The sequence below is a fragment of the Pristis pectinata genome, chromosome 1, assembly GCF_009764475.1.
Source record: "Pristis pectinata isolate sPriPec2 chromosome 1, sPriPec2.1.pri, whole genome shotgun sequence".
NCBI lineage: Eukaryota > Metazoa > Chordata > Chondrichthyes > Rhinopristiformes > Pristidae > Pristis > Pristis pectinata.
The window spans coordinates 108417683-108434534 of NC_067405.1; the positions used below are offsets into that span (position 1 = coordinate 108417683).

A 16852-nucleotide genomic window follows, 5' to 3' on the forward strand; every position below is an offset into this window, starting at 1 on the left:
ACAACTCCATATATAGTTCATTGGCAGTAAAACACTTTGAGGCACCTTGAAAAGCACATTATGCCCTGACAGGAGGCAAGCTGGGAGGTGGAGGCTCATCTCCCACCAAAATCTGCTAAGGATGTGCAAGAGTTTTAGATACAAGATTGCTTTAAATAATTAGAAAGTAATAAAGAAAATTAAAACACATTTAAGCTTTGATAAATGAAAATATTGAAATAAAGTACAGGTCCTCCCCAGCTTACAAACACCCGACTTATGTACAGCCCGCACATACGAATGAGTGTTTGGGAGACTAGTGGGATGGATTAGCTGGCTGCTGTGGGGCCAAAGGCACCTTCTGCTGTGGGGGAACTCGATCTGCATTTCCAACCTGCGAACTGTTTGGATTATGAACAGTTTATAGGAACGGAACCCTGCCGTAACCTGGCGAGGATTTATAAAACATGAAAAAAGTGAGCTTAATCTACTTTTTCTCATCTAATCTGCAGGGCAAATCAATGGGGTTGTTATTATACATCAGTGGTAGGGAAATTACTGGAGAGGATTCTTAGGGATAGGATTCATGAACATTTGGAAAGCCATGGCCTAATTAGGGGCAGTCAGCATGGCATTGTGTGGGGCAAGTCGTGTCTCACTAATTTGAGTTTTTTTTGAGGAGGTGACAAGGGTGATTGATGAAGAAGAGTTGTGGATGTTGTCTACATGGATTTTAGTAAGGCATTTGACAAGGTCCTTCATGGGAAGTTCATCCAGAAAATTAAGGTGCATGGAATCCATGGTGAATTGGCAGTTTGGATTCAGAATTGGCTTGCCCATATAAGACAGAGGATGGTGGTCAATGGGACTTATTCTGGCTGGTGGTGTTCCACAGGGATCTGTACTGGGACCTCTGCTGTTTGTGATATACAAGTGACCTGGATGAAAACATAGATGGACGGGTTAGTAAGTTTGCAGATGATATGAAGATTGGTGGTGTTGTGGATAGTGTAGGAGACTGGCAAAGGATACAGTGGGATATAGATCAGTTGCAAATATGGGCGGAGAAATGGCAGATGGAGTTTAACCTGGCCTAATTTGAAGTGTTGCACCTTGGGAGATCAAATGTAAAGAGACAGTACACTGTTGATGGCAAGATCCTTAACAGTGTTGATGAGCAGAAGGATCTTGAGGTCCAAGTTCATAGCTCCCTGAAAGTAGCTACACAGGTTGATAGGGTGGGAAAGAAGGCATATGGAATGCTTGCCTTCATTAGTAGAGGCATTGAGTTCAAGAGTCAGGAAGTTATGCTGCAGCTTTATAAAACTCCAGTTAGGCCACATCTGGAGTACTGCATGCAGTTCTGGTTGCCCCGTTACAGGAAGGATGTTGAGGCTTTGGAGAGGGTGCAGAAGAGGTTTACCAGGATGCTGCCAGGATTTGAGGGCATGTGCTATAAGGAGATGTTGGGCAAACTTGGTTATTTTCTCTGCAGCAGTGGTGGTTGAGGGGAGACTTGAAAGAAGTTTATAAGATTATGTGAGGCATAGATAGAGTAGACACCCAGTATCTTTTTCGCAGGGTTGAAATGTCTAATACCAGAAGGCATGCATTTAAGGTGAGAGGGGGGAAGTTCAAAGGAAATGTGTGGAGCAAACAATTATTATAACTTTTCACACACCCACACACACACACACAGTGGTGGGTGCTTGGAATGCACTGCCTGGGGTGGTCATGGAGGCAAATACAATGCGGGCATTCAAGAAGCTCTTAGATAGGCATATGAATGTGTGGGAAATGGAAGGATGTGAATATTGTGGAGGCAGAAGGGATTAGTTTATCTGGGCATTTGGTTACTAATTTAATTAGTTTGGCACAACATTGTGGGCCAAAGGGCCTGTTCCTGTGCAGCTCTGTTCTATGTTCTATATTACAGCAGGGATTTCAGGTAAATGTTGGCAAATGATGTAAACGTGACTAAAGAGGGCAGGAGAACTCTTACTTTTTGTTGATTACTTTGAATTCAAGAATTACTTGGTCCTTGGCTGAATTTGAAAGGAGTATGTAAAAAAAATGCTAACAAAGCAACTTTAGATCAGACAGACCACGTGAAATGTTGGATCACAGCATGACTGTGCTTTTGTTATGGTAAATTTTCCCCCCTTCCATCTTAAAAATACACAAAAGTTTACAGAAAAGATATTTATGAGGATTTATCAATCATCTTAGAATCCAAAGCAATCGTGCCTCTGACATTTTGCAAGTAATGAGACACAAATAAAAAATAGGGCAGATCTAATGGGGCACATGGGTAAGTCATGGCACTAATGCCAGGAACACCATGTAAGTCCAAGTTTCCAGTGCTAGCTTCACTGTAAATTGGCAGTGATATCTTCTGCCTGCCCTATGCTTCTCTGATGAACTTTTTATGGAAAACAATGAGATTGCGCAATCTCCTACAGACATTCCAGCTCTCAGGCTTAAGAAACTCCCCGAACCTATAGAATCATAGAACAATACGGCACAGTACAGGCCCTTCAGCCCACGATGTTGTGCCGACATTTTATCCTACTTAAGATCTATCTAACCCTTCCCTCCCACATAGCCCCCCATTTCTCTATCATTCATGTGTCTATCTAAGAGTCTCTTAAATGTCCCTAATGTATCTGCCTCCACCACCTCTGCCGGCAGTGTATTCCATGCACCCACTACTCTCTGTGTAAAAAACTTACCTCTGACATCCCCCCCATACCTTCCTCCAATCATCTTAAAATTATGCCCCCTCATGTTAGCCATTTTCACCCTGGGGAAAGAAGTCTCTGACTGTTCACTCGATCTATGCCTCGTATCATCTTGTACACCTTTATCAAGTCACCTCTCATCCTGCTTCACTCCAAAGAGAAAAGCCCCAGCTTGCTCAACCTATCCTCAGAAGAGATGCTCTCCAATCCAAGTAGCATCCTGGTAAATTTCCTCTGCACCCTCTCTAAAGTTTCCACATCCTTTCTATAATGAGGTGACCAGAACTGAACACAATACTCTGTGTGGTCTAACCAGAGTTTTGTAGAGCTGCAACATTACCTCACGGCTCTTGAACTCAATCCTCTGACTAATGAAGGCCAACACATCATATGCCTTCTTAACAACCCTATCAACTTGCGTGGCAACTTTGAGGGATCTATGGACTTGGACCCCAAGATCCCTCTGTTCCTCTACACTGCGAAGAATCCTGCCATTAACCTTGTATTCCGCCTTCAAATTCGACCTTCCGAAGTGTATCAGTTTACACTTTTCCGGGTTGAACTCCATCTGCCACTTCTCAGCCCAGCTCTGCATCCTATCAATGTCCTGTTGTAACCTACAGCAACCTTCTACACTATCCACACCACCAACCTTCATGCCATCTGAAAACTTACCAACCTACCCTTCCACATCCTCATCCAAGTCATTTATAAAAATCACAAAGAGCAGGGGTCCCAGAACAGATCCCTGCGGAACACCACTGGTCACCGACCTTGGGGCGGTATACGCACCATCTACAACCAGCCTCTGTCTTCTATGGGTGATCCAATTCTGAATCCACACAACCAAGTTTCCCTACTCCCTTTCTTGAACAAAGGAACAACACTTGCCACCCTCCGATCATCTGGCACTACTCCCGTGGCTAGTGAAGACACAAAGATCATCACCAAAGGCACAACATTCTCTTCCCTCACTTCCCGTAATAACCTTGGATATATCCCGTCTGGCCCCAGTGACTTATCTATCCTAATGTTTTTCCAGAAGTTCCAGCACATCCTCTTTCTTTACATTGACATGCCCTAGGGTATCCGCCCGTTGTACGCCATCCTCACAAACGTCAAGGTCTCTCTCACTGATGAATACTGAAGCCAAGTATTCATTAAGGACCTCCTCTACCTCTTGCAACTCCAGGCACATGTTTCAGGGATAAAAGAAGATCAGTCCTACCCTCACTTTAGTCATCGTCCTATTCTTTACATATGTGTAGAACGCCTTGGGGTTTTCCTTAAACTACTCACCAAGGTCTTCTCATGCCCCCTTCTAGCTCTCCTAAGTCCGTTCTTAAGCTCCCTCCTGGCTACCTTATAACCCTCCAGAGTCCTGTCTGATCCTTGCCTTCTAAACCTTAGATAAGCTTCTTTCTTCTTCTTGACAAGATACTCTACGTCTCTTGTCAACCATGGTTCCTTCATTCTACCATCCTTACCCCGGCTCAGTGGGACAAACCTATCCAGAACCCCATGCAGGGGGTCTCTAAACAACCTCCATATTTCCACTGTGCACTTCCCCAAGAACATCTGTTCTCAATTTATGCTCCCAAGTTCCTGCCTAATAGCATCATAATTCCCCCTCCCCCAATTAAATACTTTCCAATATTGTCTGCTCCTATCCTCTCCAAGGCTACGGTAAAGGTCAAGGACACTTTCTCCAAAATGCTCTCCCACTGAGAGATCTGAAACCTGATCAGGCCTAGTACCAGGTCCAGTATGGCCTCTCCTCTAATCAGCCTGTCCACATACTGTGTCAGGAATCCTTTCTGGACACTCCTAACAAACTCTGCCTCATCTATCCCCTTTACACCAAGGAGGTGCCAATCAATATTAGGGAAGTTGAAATCACCCATGACAACAACCCTGTTATTTTTGCACCTTTTCAAAATCTGCCTCCCGATCTGCTCCTCAGTGTCTCTGATGCTATTGGGGGGCAGGGTTCTGTAGAATACTCCCAATAGAGTGATCGCTCCCTTCCTGTTTCTGACTTCCACCCATACTGACTCAGTAGACGATCCCTCCAGGATGTCCTCCCTTTCTACAGCAGTGATACTGTCCCTGATCAGCAAAGCCACTCCCCCCTTCCCACCTCTTTTACCTCCGTCCTTCTTCCTTTTGAAACATCGAAACCCCGGAATATCCAGCAGCCATTCCTAACTTTGTGACAGCCATGTCTCTGTAATGGCCACAACGTCGTAATTCCATGTACTTACCAATGTTCTAAGTTCATCACCCTTGTTCCTGATACTTCTCGCATTAGACACACTTCAGCCCATCCAACTGACTGCAATTTTGCCCTTTCAACTGCCTATCCTTCCTCACAGTCTTTCTACATGCTGCATCTACTTCTACAGTAAATGCACCAATCTCTGACCTATCACTTGGGTTCCCATCCCCCTGCCAAACTAATTTAAACCCTGCCCAACAGCTCTAGCAAACCTGCCTGCAAGAATATTGGTTCCCCCTCCAGTTCAGGTGTAACCCATATCTTTTGTGCAGGTCATGCCTCCCCCAGAAGAGATCCCAATGATCCACAAATCTGAAACCCTACCCCCTGTACCAACTCCTCAGCCACACATTCATCTGCCAAATCAACCTATTCTTACCCTCTGGCATGTGGTATAGGCAGCAATCCAGAGATTACTACCCTTGAGGTCCCGCTTTTCAGCTTCCTACCTAGCTCCCTACATTCCCTCTTCAGGACCTCATCTCTTTTCCTACCTACGTCACTGATACCAATATGTACCATGACCTCTGGCTGTTCACCCTCCCCCTTCCGAATGCCGTGGACCTGATCTGAGATGTCCCAGACCCTGGCACCAGGGAGGCAACATACCATGTGGGAGTCTCTTTCACGTCCATAGAATCTCTTGTCTACCCACTTTACTATCGAATCCCTTGTCACTGCCGCTCTCCTCTTCTCCCCCTTTCCCTTCTTCGCCACACGACAAAGCTCGGTGCCAGAGACCTGGGCACTGCGGCTTTTCCGTGGTAGGTCGTTTCCCCCCCAACAGTATCCAAAGTGGTATACCTGTTATTCAGTGGAACGGCCACAAGGGTACTCTGCACTACCTGCCTATTCTCCTTCCTTCTCCTGATGGTCACCCAGCTACCTACCTCCTGCAGCTTAACAGTGAATGCCCCCTTCTAGCTCTTATCTATGAACTCCTCATTCTCCCATAGGAGCGAAAGGTCATTAAGCTGCAGCTCCAGTTCCCTAACATAGACTGTGAGGAGCTACAGCTGGATGCACCTCATGCAAATGTAATTATCAGGGAGACTGGAGGTCTGACACTAAAGGAAAAATCAAAGAAAGAAAGAAACTTACCAGAGGCTTACCTTAGCCTCTGTCTCCTCTCACCAAAGCCTCTTGAGCCTAAGCCTCAGTCCCCCACTCTAACACTGGTCCACTCACACAATGGCTGCTCTGCTTGACTCTACCTTCTCTTTATTGGCTACTGTTAATTAGTCAATCAACTATTAACAATTTACAAATGTGCATCTTTTAGACTCCTGCAAGGTGAAACTCACAAGCACCGACACTCACCTCTTTTCAAAGCTCCCGCTCCAAATCTCGCTCTAATTCCTGACTCTGCAAGGTGAAACTCCATGTAGTTTTAAATTTAAAAATACCATGTTAAAGATGTTCACAAACATTCAATGGCCCTGATCACAATGACAGCTTTGAAAGCCTGTGGAACTGGGCAGAGCAGCCTCACTAGCTCTCAGAGCAGCTCTGTGAATGTAACTGGCTGCCTTCGCTGAGACAACTCTAATGCCCAGACAACCCTGATGCCACTTTCAGCCACGCTAAAGTGCTGGGCTTCCAATGGTAGACCACACAGGGGCTGGAACAAATAGTGTGGCATTGGGGCAAGCAGGTAGCAAATTTTGGAGCAACAGAAGATCTATTCCAATGTCTTTGAGATACACAATCATAAAAACAAAAACAACAGAGAGAGGAGACATTTTTGCCTCTCCAATCTCTTTCTTTCAAATTCCCATTTTAAAGTTTGCAACTTTGGCAATTTTCTTCAAATCCATTTCACTTTGAGTAAGTATATGATCTTCTGCTCTTTTTCCAATCAAACTTCCATGCCCTGCACCCGCCAGAGAACAAAAGAAGAGTTTGGAAATTGCTCTTCCCCAAGAGGTTAGAGACACAAACCCACATGACACTACACAATGGCGCTGCACAACGCTGCCCTGCTCTGATTTACAAACCTAGAAATTCAATTGCATAAGATGTTCCCCAACCCCTTTTCTCCTCCTGACCACCACAGGAAGAAACATGATAACTACTTCTGGGTTGTTTTGAATCTCTCCAGAAACTTGACTGTGTTCTTCTGCACATTCACATGAATGCAACTGACTGCCTGTGCCGAAACAAGTCCAATGCTTCAGTACAACGTTCCTTTTGGACCCTTGACCATGTCATCCCTATATCCTCTGCCAGGCAGCTGATCTGACAATCACTCAGCACAGATCCCAGCAGCACTGATTCTGCCATTTCCTGATTTCCCTTGCACAGCCAATGATTCTGCAGGTCCCAAATCTTCCATCCACATGTAGACGACAAATGCTCATCCCTGGTTCACCTTCCTGCCCTTCTTTCAAACCACTGGGGTTTGATACTGAAACTCTCCCTCCACCTTCTCATCATTACCTCCCCCAAGCTCCTGAACCTAGTAAAGGAAATGGGTACTTAATGATATATTTGTGGTGCCAAAAATGTGTAATGCCTAGTCAGTTGACAGAGATCTTGGATGGAAATGAAGTTTTCTTTGGGGGTGTCTGTTTAACCTACCTCTAAGGGTGCACTAGAATTTCCAGGCAATGGTTCTCATTTTAATATTTATTTTTTTTTCCATATTTCTCCCTCTACATATTACTATTATATATTTTATTTTCAGATATCCATAACGTAATTGGTAAATATAATACTTATTTTCTTTATTTTCCGGCAGCTGCCCCAAACCATAGCCAGAAACATTTATATTACTAAAGAGGTATAGAAATGAAAACAAAGAAATGATAAAATGCACAGAAGAGATTGATGAGAATAGGATAATGGAAAAAAATTGGAAAATGCTCATATTTTCTCTTCCATTTATTGAAAAGAGCAAATAATAGGAACTGAAGTCAGTGGCAAACAGATATGAAACTGAGTTAGAGAAAGAGCTGTAGAGAACAGTTGTTTTTTTTCAGACTTCAGGAAGGTACTAATTGCCAATGTTTTTCCTTATATATATTATGTGTATTTGGATGTACAAGAAACAATTTCAAAATTTGCTGATGACACAACAATTGGAAGTATACCAAAAAGTAGTGAAAACAGTGATAAAGATAACAGAAAGGCTGAAAAGTCAGATTAAAAAAGTCAAGAGCTCTGTGGTTCATAAATAGAAGTTTCAAACACACATAAGAAATTTGTGATGAACCTTTATAAAAAACTGGTTTGTCTGAAACTGGACTATTAAGTCTAATTCTGGCCCATCACACTGATGGATGCAGAAAAAAATAGTTGAATTATTCCAGGGATGAGGGATCTGTGGGGAAAGGCCAAAAGGTTTGAAGTAGTTCTCTTTACAGCAAAGAAGGTTGAGAGATGTTCAGAATTTAAAAAAAGGAGTCATGACAGAGTAGAGAGAAGCTGTTCCAATTTGTGGAAAGGTCAAGAGAACACAGATTTAGGGTGGTTGGCCAAAGGTCTAAGGGCAACATGTAGGAAAATATACCAAGAAGGCAGGGAGCTAAAATCTGGAATGCATTGCCTGATAGCAAGCATGGCTTTCAAATGAAAGTTGGATCAGTTCTGGAAAGAATAGAGAAATGCAAGATTATAGACAAAGGGCAGGGGAATAGCTCTTGCAGTCAATAAAGTCTCCAAGCACCCAAATGGCACCATCTGTGCGACTGTAATTCTGTGATTCTAAGACAAGTGGAATTAGACACCCACTACGAACACTAAGATGAGTTGACTTTTCTTGTTGATTGATATTATTTTAAATGTGCCTGTGCAATTGTGAAGAAATATGCAGCATATTGCCAACTTAAGTACTACAGCTAATGATAAAAAGTTGGACATCAGAGATTTTAAGGACTGAGCCTTTTATATTTTGAAACTTTAAACCAAGAACCATATATTTTCCAGTTTCAGATTTCTAGAGAGTGAATATAGGTCATTTCCATTGCTTTACACAACCAAATGTTTTCACCAACATTAGCACTACTTATCTAAAGTTGCCTTTTGGAAAAATTATGACAAGAGTTCCCAGAAGTGCTCAACATTTGCAGGTCCCATTGGATATATAGAGACTGCAGAAGATTCACACTTGAACACAAAAGTCTCAGCATATATACCAGAAGAATACTGAGGGACTGCAGTACTGTTGGAAGCATAGTCTTTCTGATGAAACATTACATTATGTCAGGTGAATCCAAAAGATTGTATGAAACTATTCTGAAGAAAAGCAGGGGAATTACCCTTAATCAATATTTCAATTAATTTTGTTATTTTAATATTCTCCAACCAACAGTTCTAAAAAATCAGATTATCTGATCTCCATCACATACCTACCTATGGTAGGAGTGTGTTCTAAGCAAAATGGCTGCCACATTTCCCACTTCATAAAACGGACAACACTTCAGAAGTATTTCATTGACATCACCACAAGCTGGCATGTTCTGAATTTAATATAAATGGAAGTTTTCTTTTTCTATTTTCATCCTTAATTAGATCAAGCAAGTATGTGGGTCAGCTTGCTAACATTTGCAGCTGGCCAAAGTGAAAAGTAGATATGCTCGTTTTTCCTTCCATTCCAAGCACAACCCTTTCCCTCCAAAGCACAACCCCAGCTCACCCCTATTACTTGACCAAATGTGACCACTTCCTTGATTGAAATGGGGTTGCATTTTACCAGAAAGTGTAAAATGTGATGGAACTTGCTTTAGTTTATATGGGTTATAATCTCATGGTTTGCTCAAAATGACCTCAAAACTTTAGAAACTGCACAAGGTAAAACATAAATACGATTAAGTTGACGCAAGGTAAAAACTCTTTCTGCAGTCATAGTAAAATTGAAGTACGTAGGTAAAAAGACAAAAACAGAAAATGTTGGAAATATTTAGCACATCATGCAGCATCTATGGAAAGAGAAACAGAATTAAAATTTCAGGTCAATAATCTGCTGAGTATTACCAGCATTCTTTGTTTTTTATTTCAGATTTCCACCATCTGCAGTTTTAAAATTTTTGTTTATAGGTTAAAAAAAAGTTATAAATTGTGGCTAATTAAACATCTTTTTTTTAAATGAACACAAAAACTGAAACAGATAGCATTGAAGAAATCTACATCTTGCACTTAACACCATCCCACACATTTAAAATTGCACCTCCTTCTCATAAACTTGGACTTTTTATCTTTGTCATTCTAGATAGTGAAAGCCCCCACTTAATGGAGTGGGAAGCTATCAATATTTCAGTCAGCACAAGGTAACGATGGAACTGGTACAACGTAAAATGAGAAGCAAAAAAAATTCAGTCCAGTTCTACACAACAAATGTTAACAGTTTGAGGACTGTGGCATTTTCTCTGTATGAGAACACATGCTTTAAGAAGGGTCAGTAATATTATTGCCAACCTCTTTCAAAAACAAAATAGACATAAAGGTACATAAATGAGCACTTGATATGCTGTAACCTACAAGGCTAATGGGACAAGAACTGGAAAGTGGGATTAGGCCAGACAGCTGGATAGTATAGACCATGAACTGAATGGCTGTTTTCTGTGGAGTAAATTTCTACAATATACAACAGAGTTCAGTTTCACTAATCTTCACTAAACCTAAAAACAGCAACTCTTCTTCCCAAGCACGTAATATCTTTCCTCTAGTGACATTAGATATATAATTAACAAATTCCATATCTGAGTTATTACAAATTTTAAAAACAGTAAAACAATTAAATGGAAAAAAGTACACCGCCAAAAAAAAATCCCCCAAACTTTGAAAGATCCTGTGTGGGTGATAAAGAAAACCTTCTGTGCTAATCTTTAGTTCCTGTGTTGGACTGCATTCATTACACGTTAATACTTGCTTTAAAGGCTGGTCAAAAGCTGGAGGTGCTGATGGTTTGCATTCTGAAGACTCATAAATATTTTACAAAAATTGATGCGACTTATGTCATCAAAACTTTTCAAAGAATTCCAATGAGGTAAAAATTTGATAAGACAGCCAGTATCTCAAATATTGACGAATATATACAAGATATAAAGAAACAAAGAAATGAAAAACATTTCAAAGCTTCAACTGATTACTGCAATTTTTTTTGAGACCTCTTAAATTGAATTGGAACAGTAAGACTTTGGTCCTTGCCAAGAGTTGAAACAGATCTGCGTGGTGAGCAGGTCCTTTTAAACTACAGAGTTAGTCAAATGGAGGTCCAATGAATTCAGACACAAAAATCTTAAAAGGGGGCTGCACCTGTACAAATTAACCCAATGCTTTGCAAATCTTTCAGTATATGGAGGACACAATGTTTAAAAACAAGGTTAAGCATCATTCCCATTCTCTTATTTTCCAGTTACAGCATTATTTCTGGTTATATTTTAGGCTGTGTTAGGGATGTGGCCAATTTTTGTATTATCTACAAACTTTTTTTTTATTATTCTCCCTACAATTAGGTCTAAGTCATTAATATAAAAGCAAGGGATCAGGTCCTGAGACCTGCAACACACAAGGAAGAACCTTCCAGTCACATAAACAGCGAATCACCATTATCCTTTGCTTCCTGCCACTGAACTAATTTTGGATCCAAACTGAAACTCTCCCATGTGCTTGCACTTAATTGGCCACCTGCCATATTGATCCTTTACAAAAGTCTTACTAAAATGCACACACATTACATTAAATGCTAAGTCCTCTTTGACCCAATGTTACCTCCTCAGAGGATTCATATGTTAGTCAGACATGGTCTTCCTTTAATAAATCCATGCTGACTCTCTCTCTCTGCGTCTTTTTAAATAAAGATTGATCTTGTCCCTAGAATGAATTCCAATAATTTGACACTACTGAAGTTACAGTTGCTTCTTTTAACAGTCCAAGCTATATTTTATCCAGGTATGGCAATTTATTCATTAAAGAAACTGCTTAATATTTCTCTTTTCTCCTTCATATACCCCATTTAATATTTCATTTATTCAGCCTAACTTGAACATCAGCATGATTCCCTTCCTTTGTGAAAACAGATGCAAAATATTCATTAATAATCTGAATCACATCTGCTGCCACCACAAACAAGTTACCGTTTGTTTTGGTCTCTAAAAGGCCCTCAATTTCTCTAGTTATCTTTGCTTGTTAAGTACTTGTAAAACATCATCATGGATTTCTGATGAATTTTTCATAACCTTTCTGCTTTCCTATTTTCTCTTAAATTTCAATCCTATAGTGTTCCAGCCAAGAATGATTATCAAGATATAGCTGAGAACATTGGATAGTGCAATGGCTGCAGGACGAGATAATAACCTGGTTATAGAAACCGTGCTGAAAAAGTGGACTCTGGAATTAGCCAAAATTCTAGCCACATTTTTCCAGTACAGTTGCAACAGCCACTTGACAATTTGGAAAACTGCCCTGTTCACAAAAGAAAAGATAAATCCAATCCAGCTAATTATCAACCAGACTATTGATTATCAGCAATATGATGGAAGGTGTCATGGCAGTGATATTTAGCAGCACTTACTCACCTACAACCTGTCCACTTAAGTACAGTTTGGATTCAGCAGGATCACTCTGCTCCAGACCTCTTCACAGCCTGGGTATAAATATGAACCAAAGTGCTAAATTCCAGAGATGAGTCAAAAGTGACTGTCCTTGATATATATGCAGCATTTGATCAAGTGTGGCATCAAGAGGTCCTAATAAAATTGAAGTCATTGGAAATGATCTTGAAAGTCAAATTTATATAAATGTCAATAGAGAAACACTCGAGTACAATTAATGTTCATTTTTCCATTAGTCTCTCTAAAAATTATAATTTCTTTACAGGTCAGGAGGATAAATACTATCTCCAAAATTATGTTTTAGTCAGTATCCTTCCATCACGAAAAGATTGGAAGTACCACCCGAGCAATTTAAAACCTGAGCATAAATGGTGATGCAATCAAATAAACCGAAAAATAAATACATTCCAAACATCTATACATGAAAATTAGAAAAATGGTTCTTTCAGGGAGTACAACAAAGGGGTTCCATTATTGCCATTGTTCCCCATTGAATAAAAATCAGGTTTATAAATTTTTCAGATAATTATAACTGGAAGTATGTCTGTCAATCTCACTACTTGGGTAACTTAAGAGAGTGTCTTGTTGTGTACTATAAAGTGGTGTGAATTACTGGCTAGTTACTGTTACCCAAGAACCATACACTGAAGTACAAGGCACTGTAACAATTTAACCTGCGTATGACAACCAAATAGTCAGAACTCAGGACTTGAAGTCAGGGATTCAGAAAGAGAAAAGATGAAAATGGCTTTCAGCCTGGAAAAGATGAGTAATTGCATTGCATCATTGAAAATGTGCTGGTGTTGGGAATGTGCCAGCAACAATATGTGCCCCACATATCAGGAAGCACTTTCAGAATGCACAAGAAATGCCCCCAAAAGTGGTTAAGTTTAAATTCTTCCATATCGCTAGGAGGAAGCACAAGAGATCAAAGAGTTGGAAAAGTCCTGAGTTCTTGTCGGGGGGGGGGGGGGTGCGGTGGGGGTGGGGTGGGGTGGGGGGGGGGGGGGGGTGGGGGTGGGGGTGGTGCTGCAGAGAACAATAAAACAGTAATCTTATTGTTGATGTGTGAACCTAACCCGGTGTAGGTTAAGATCAGGCAGAGAAAGTTGGATGAGACCTAGTGTCCTTGGTCTTAAAACCGATGACATTCTCCATTGTAACATGTAGCATTATAATAATGCTAAATAGGATTAGCCAGATCAGATCCCTCATCTTCAGTTTTAAAATTCTCATACACTCAAATCACTTTGTGATGTTGACATTTCTTTCTGTACATTCAGAATGCACAATTTGATTCAGAACAGTTCAGGCAGCTCAAAACTGAGAATCACTGAGATGCTATGGACCAACAGAAGTATATCCTACCTTGAAATGTAACCTCTTGGCCTGGCATTTCTTTCACTATCATTGCAATCAAGCTAAGGAATCAATCCTGGTTCAATGTGGAGTGTAGAAGGACATGCACCAGTCAGTCTTTTCTAAAAAAAGAAGTCTCAAATTGGCCAAGTACCAATCTGGGACTATGTGAATTCTAAAGTACAAAAGCAGCCTGGAATATAATGAACTAAGCACCCCCATGAACAGCAGATCAGATCACCACTCCTGCCCAACAACATCCAGTCAGCAATGGCAGGGTAATTAATCAGCTAATTGGAGACATCTCCAAGAACACATGTTAGGACAATACGAGTGCATAGAGCAAGGTTGAAGATTTATAACCATGTTCAGCTAGATGTGTTGTGTGGATGCTCCAACTTGGATTCTTCCTGAGACCCCACCTCCAAAGTAACCAGCCTTCAGCCAATTCGATTTGCTCCACATGCTATTAAGACAGAAAGTAGAACACTGGATACAGCAGAGGGTATGGAACGAGACAAAATTCTGCCTGTACTTCTGAAGAGTTATGCTCCAAAACTAGCTGTACCTTTAGCCAAGCTGTTCCACTGGTGTATCACTAACAATGTATAAAAATGCCTAGGTATGTCCAGTTCACAATATTCAGGACAAATCCAATCCAGTGCTTACTACACATTAGTCTACTTATAATGATTAACAAAATGATAAGAATTGTTGGTGACAATGCTACAAAGTAGCATTTACTCACTAACAATCTGCTCAGTGATGCTCAGTTTGAGTTCTTCTAGGACTAGTCAGATCCAAACCTCATCATAAACTTGGCCCAAACACAGACCAAAAGAACTAATTTCAGAAGCGAGACAAGAATGACTGCCCTTGACAACCAGGCAATACTTGACCGAGGTTGCATAAAGGGGCCATAGTAAGACCGAAGTGAATGGGCATTCAGGAGAAAAAACTCTTAATGATTGGAGTTGTACCTTGCAGTCCCAAGGAAGTGCCGCAAAAGTCCTTCAGGGAAATGTCCCAGCACCAACCACATTAAAAAAAAGCAGAACACTGGATGAACTCAGTGGATCAAGCGGCATCTATGGAGGCAAAAGGTGTTTATACCATTGGGTTATAAGCTACCCAAGTGGAATATGAAGTGTTGGTTCTTCCAAATTGAGTTTGGCATCTCCGTAGCAATGGAGAAGGATGAGAACAGACAGATTGGTGCAAGAGTGGGATGGAGACTTAAAATGAGATACAGCTGGAAGCTCAAGATTCCAGTTGCTGACAGAACTCATGTGCTCTGCAAATTGGTCACCTAGTCTATGCTTGGTTTCACTAATGAAGAGGACACATTGCAAACATCGAATGCTGCAGACCAGGTTGGAAGAGATGCAGCTGAATCTCTACTTTGCCTGAACAGTGCTGAGGGAGGAGGTGAAGGGACAGGTGTTGCATCTCCTGTGGTTGCAGTGATAGTGCCAGGAATCAGGAAGGGTTGGGTGGGTAGCAATGAGTGGGAGTCATGGAGAGTGTGATCCCTGTTAAAAGCAGAAAGGGAGGGTAGGGGGAGGGGTGTGCGATCACGTTGAAGCTGGTGGAAGCTGTGTTGAAAATAGAGGCTGGTTTCAACTGTGTTGAAAATGAGGACCAAGGGAACTCCATTGTTGTTCTGTTTGGGGAGCAGGGGGTGGGGGTGGTGAGAATAGGTGTTGGAAATGGAGGAAATGCATATGAGGGCTCCATAAACTATGGTAGATAGGAAGCCACTCTTCTTGAGGAGGAGGACATTTCAGAACTCCTAGAGTAGAAGGCCTCACCTTGAGAACAGATGTGATAGAGATGTGGTAGAAGGTGGATTAATCCCCAAGGCCTGACAAGGTGTCCCCTCGGACCTTGTGGGAGGCTAGTGCAGAAATTCCAGGGGCCCTGGCAGAGATATTTAAAACGTCCTTAGCCACAGGTGAGGTGCCAGAGGACTGGAGAATAGCTAATGTTGTTCCGTTGTTCAAGAAAGGCTCCAAGAATAAGCTGGAAAATTGTAGGCCGGTGAGCCTGACGTCAGTCGTGGGTAAATTATTGGAAGGTATTCTAAGGGACAGGATAAGTATTTGGATAGACAGGGTCTGATTAGGGATAGTCAACATGGCTTTGTGCGTGGTAGGTCATGTCTAACCAATCTTATAGATTTTTTCAAGGAGGTTACCAAGAAGGTCGATGAGGGAAAGGCAGTGGACACTGTCTACATGGACTGTAGCAAGGCCTTTAATAAAGTCCCGCATGGGAGGCTAGTCCAGAAGGTTAAGTCGCTTGGCATTCAGGACGAAGTAGTCAGTTGGATTCAACATTGGCTTAGCAGGAGAAGCCAGAGAGTGGTAGTAGACGGTTGTCTCTCTGACTGGAGGCCTGTGACTAGTAGTGTGCTGCAGGGATCGGTGCTGGGTCTGTTGTTGTTCATCACATATATTAATGATTTAGATGATAACGTGGTAAACTGAATCAGCAAATTTGCGCATGACACCAAGATTGAAGGCATAGTGGACAGCGAGGAAGTCTATGAAAGCTTGCAGCATGATCTTGACCAGCTAAGTGAGTGGGCTGAAAAATGGCAGATAGAATTTAATGCAGACAAGTGTGAGGTGTTGCACTTTGGCAGGACAAACCAGGGTAAGACTTACATAGTGAATAGTAGGGCTCTGAGATGTGTGCTAGAACAAAGGGACCTGGGAATACAGATCCATAGTTTCTTGAAAGTGGCGTCACAGGTAGATGGGGTTGTAAAGAGAGCTTTTGGTACTTTGGCCTTCATAAATCAGGACATTGAGTACAGGAGTTGGGATGTTATGTTGAAGTTGTACAAGACGTTGATGAGGCTGAATTTAGAGTATTGTGTGCAGTTCTGGTCACCTACCTACAGGAAAGATATCAATAAGCTTGAAAGAGTGCAGAGA

General features: G+C 41.6%; 1 protein-coding gene across 4 annotated transcripts in view; it reads right to left on the minus strand.

The window, feature by feature from the left end:
- The window catches only part of prorp (protein only RNase P catalytic subunit), a 45986-nt gene that overhangs the window by 5596 nt on the left and 23538 nt on the right, over positions 1–16852 (minus strand). The window lies entirely within an intron of this gene.